This window comes from Benincasa hispida, chromosome 4 (assembly GCF_009727055.1).
Source record: "Benincasa hispida cultivar B227 chromosome 4, ASM972705v1, whole genome shotgun sequence".
Classification (NCBI taxonomy): Eukaryota; Viridiplantae; Streptophyta; class Magnoliopsida; order Cucurbitales; family Cucurbitaceae; genus Benincasa; species Benincasa hispida.
The window spans coordinates 14904270-14909289 of record NC_052352.1 but is presented as its reverse complement, the minus strand read 5'-3'; positions in this window follow the sequence as shown (position 1 = coordinate 14909289).

Sequence of the window (5020 nt, the reverse complement as noted above, 5' to 3'; positions counted from 1 at the left end):
CGTTACACTTGGTCTTTGGAAAAGCTTGTCATCTGCTGCTCGAGTTAGAACATAAGGCGATGTGGGCATGCAAGAAGCTGAAGTTTGATTTAGCAAGTGCGGGGAAAGTTCGGAATCTGCAACTGAACCAACTGGTCGAATGGCGAAGGGATGCCTATGAAAATGCCAAGATCTATAAGGAGAAAACCAAGAAGTTGCATGACGACCGCATAAATGACTGGACATTCGTCGAAGGTCAACATGTATTATTATTTAATGCATGTTTGTGATTGTTCCCAGGGAAGTTGAAGTCTCGCTGGTCTGGACCATTCCGAATCAAGACTATCTTTCCCCATGGTGCAGTGGAACTGACAACGGAAGATGGGAACAACATGTTTAAAGTCAATGGTCAACGGATTAAGCCTTATTAAAGAGGCGACGTGGATCAACGCATGGATACCATTGACTTGGGCAAATAAGATTAACCGCTTGCGGGGGATGCTATTGTGTTAATTCTGAAAACTTTCTCCAATCTGCGTCCCTATCTATGTTTACTTGCTTTCTTTACAGCTTTTATTTACTGCTTTCTAAAATTACATTATTTACTGCTTATTAGAATTAGTATCGATATTTTCCTTCGATTTAATTCATTAGTATCTGTCCACGTCATGTTTAGTTTCTCTAACTCGTAGGCATTAGTAGCGATGTTCTTAAAATTTCTGTGAATGACTGGATGAAAAGTTGAACACCGCAAAGTATTTTCGACTAGCATTATTGATGAATTAAAAATAAAAATAAAAATTGGTATATAACGAGATGATGGGTGCATTCCATGATAACAGATACACTTTGTGTCCATTATACCCAAATGCATTGCGCTGAGGGGTGTGTTGCACTCGTGTGTGTTCTTTTTCTGTATTTAGCGAAGAGGCACTATGTTGAGGTAGTGTTGCACTGGTAGAAATATCGTGCGCCCGTCCTCCAGAAATGCGTTGAGTTAAGGGGTGTGTTGCGGGAATATATGCGTTGTTACCCATCCTCAGTAAAAATGTATTTGCGTTAATGGAAGCGCAGTGTAATTTTTAATCGTGCACCCGTCTGAATCAAATTCAAAAGATAACTGCAATTCATTATTTTTCTAGGTTTAATTAAATTCTTTGATTCTTTGTACAAGCAAAAATTTTTGTATTGCGTTATTTGTAATTACTTGTATACTTAGTTAATTTTCAATACAACTAAGTAACAATTCTATCTATATGCCTGTGCCTCTTCTTTATCATCCTTTGTCAACTTTGTGATATTCTTGATCTTCTATTTTGTGTTATTCATTGCGCTGCCATGATGTATAATATGCATATACATGGTAACATTTCCCACACTCCGTATTTTCTAACTAACACGTAATTAATTCGTAGCTTAGCATTACTTTACCTTTTATCCTTCAAAGTTTTGCTCAAACCTTCTTTTTGAAATTTTGTCTAAGTGTTTGTCTATTCTATCCAAACAACACAATGAGGACCTTGTGCATCTCTAATTTTGGGGGTGGGGAAGGTCTAAGTAGATGATATCAAGAGTATGCGGTCATTAAGAAAAATGCGATTATCATCTAAAAAAAAAAAAAAATTATAAATTTTCATATAAACTCCAATGTCAGCGCAAGGGAAACCTAAAAAACAATCCCAACCTGATAAGAGTTAAGTTGTGAAAGGAGCCTGCTCGTAGTTGGATGTTCGCATGACACCCATAGGAGCAAGCCAAAACGAAGGTAGGTTTCCAAGAACAACGCAATATGAAAAGAGAAAAAAATGAGCAAAAGAAAAAATAAAAGAAACAAGATACAACTCCTCTGAAATTCATGACTTAAAGTTGAGATTGGCACACAACCGTAGTTGGATGTTTGCATGACACCCGCGGGAACAAGCCAAAACAAAGGGTGTAACCATGATCAATTGTCACATCCCCACCCAAGCCTTAAACCCCAAGACCGGGAAGGGAGCATAAGATTGACTATATAAACTTTTAAGACAATACCTATGCTCAATATGTCCCCCATGTCTCCATAAATTTTAAATAGGTTTACAACATTCCCCCTATCTATCTATACATATAATTAAATTTTCTTTCTATTCATGGTTTGAGCCGTGCCCTGAGAGTTTACCGAATTCTTAGCTGGTAGTGGTATGTGATGGACTCTTCCTTGAACGCTCCGCTTTGCTACCTGGGGGGAATTAAGAAAACATTTTGAAGAGTGTGAGCTACTAAGCCCAGTGAGTAGTTCTTTTAAGATGAAATTCACTTTGAAAATCATCATTTTTGGGAAATCAATCACATGCCAACACTTGCATTATAACTCATGCACAGTCAAAGATATAATCATGCAACCGGTAATCTTTATCCCAAAAGCTACACGTAGCATGCATATCATATCATTAATCAATACAATTATCTATGGAAACCTTCCTATGACCCCAATTCCCGCCAATGTGCACACCGACCATTTTATTTATCCCGGTAGTCATGCTTAGGTACTTGACCATATTTCTTGTCGGTTGTCACCGACTATTATTTCCTACCGACCGAAGCCGACCATTATTTCCCACCGACCGAAGCTGACCAATTTTTCCCGCCAAGCACCTTTTGTTAAGCATGCTAACCACATCCCGGGCATAATCGCAGTTTCCATATAGTTACTACAAAAACAATATCATAACAATCATCATATCACCAAAGCATATATTTTGCATTTACTTATGCCTATATCTCTGTATCAAAGTGTAGAGTTAAATAAATATTCCTAATATGCCACACTGTATATATACTTGGAATCTTCTTTTTATATCAAGGCTATATAATATAGTTTTCACAATATACTTCACACCTACCAAAGTTATAAATATTAAAACTATATCACATAGGCGGTACCTAATATGCATGTCTTTAATTAAACTTCATTAAACGTAGCAAAGTCACATTATCACCCTAATATGAATTCAATTACTAAGACATCACAGTATGTCAAAGCCATAATAACGATCCTATCATGCATTTATATATATAAACATTCACAATATGCCAAAACTGTAATAACAATCATGATACTTCAACGCTATAACACTCACGATATATCGAAATTATAAAGCTATAACACTCATAGTTTTGCCAGTTTCCTCTTTCGTATTTTGTTTCCTGCCATTATCGTTGTTTGCAAGGAAAATTCCCAATTAATATCACTTCTTAAATATAATTAAAAATACTTCTTAAAGAACTACCAACTTACCTTACTCAGACCAAATTGGAATTTGAGTAGCACCTCCTTCGAATTTCCTTCCTTCCAGACCAACGGTACCCTATTCACTAAAAATTTACTCTCTCTATAGGATTTTTACTACTGGAATTTGTTTTGGAATGAGTTTAACTTTCAGCTGAGCCTTCTATTTATAGCTGTTCTCAGCTCCTTTCTGTGCGACAACTCACCATACAAATGGCTTTTCCTTAAGCTACCCATGCAAACTTGGGCTAACCGAGCTTTGAGTTGTCTAATTCTGAGTTTGCCAACCAAAATTACCTTAATTTGCATGTAATCTTAGCCGTACACTACTTCCTTAAGTCTTCCCACATGAAATCTCCCTTTGCCACATCAATCGCTTAATTTTCGAATTAATTATCCAAATTATTAATGAATGTGTCTAGCCCCTTTAAAATGCGTCCGTCTGTTCAATCTCGCTCTTTCCACTCTCGTGGCTCTCACTCTCTCCAACTTTCTTGCTGGTTCTGCTCTCGTGGCTCTTGCTCTCTCCCACTTTCTCGCTGACTTCGCTCTCGTGGCTTTTGCTCTTTCCCAATTTCTCGCTGTCGATCTCGCTTTCTCCTACTTTCTCGCTCAAATTCTTGCTCTCTCCCATTTTCTTGCTTAAATCAATCTCGCTCTCTTCCATTCTCTCGCTCAAACCAATCTCGCTCTCTCCCATTCTCTCGCTCAAACCAATCTCACTCTCTCCCATTCTCTTGCTCTTTCCCATCTCTCTGCCTTTACTCTCTCCAATCTCACTGGTGTCACCCTCTCCAATCTCGCTGGTGTCTCTCTCTCCCATTTTCTCTTACTCTCGCTTGGCATCACGCATAAGACAGTTTTTTGGTCCAATGCTTCCATCACCGCATGCCCTTTGCAACATGTAGACAATACTTAAACCATTGCGTTATTCCATACTTAATTCATTTATCTTGGTTTTCCTGCATCTAAATTCCTCATAATTTTATTATATTTTTTTGTTTTTATATCCTATTTCTTCATGTCTTCCAAATTAGGGTTAGGGTATTACATCAAGACTCTCTAATAAATGACGCAAAGTTTGACCACCGCATCCAGACACATCAAGTTGTTTTAACAAGAAGAGGTAAACATTCTTTTTAAAACTAGAAAAGCATTTTTGAGCAGAAATTTGTTGTATAGAAGAATAAAGTAGGGCTTTGTTAGGTATTAACAAGGATAGAAAGAAATTGCGATGTTAAGTAATGTGCCTAGGTAGAGCATTCGGAGCAACCAATTGACGTAAAATTTAGGATAGGAATTGAGCATTATTGCCTTAGTAGAAGATATGCTTGAGGACAAGCATATATCTAAATTTGGCGATGTGATAACTTGTAGAAATACAAGTTATTTATACTGCTTTATTTAGATATTGGGGCCAAAAGAAAGGAAAGTTGCATCAATTGTATGGAAATTAGCTAAGAAATGCAAGAATTATAAATTGTCGTCAATACACCCACTAACACCATCGCAATGGTAGAAAAGAATATTTCAATTATGTTTTGCAGGAAATCAAGTCACCGCATGCGTTCATGGCTCAAGAGAAAAAGAACAACGCATCTACGTCGCATTGCGGCATCATTTAGGAATGAATAGATGATCAACGCAATGATAGCGCATGCAACAATCGATTGAGAGCTAAGTAATCAACGCAACTTTAACCGCATGTGGTAATAAAAAACAACACCGCATGCGGGTAAATGATCGAAGATGCAAAAGAGTAACGCAATTGTG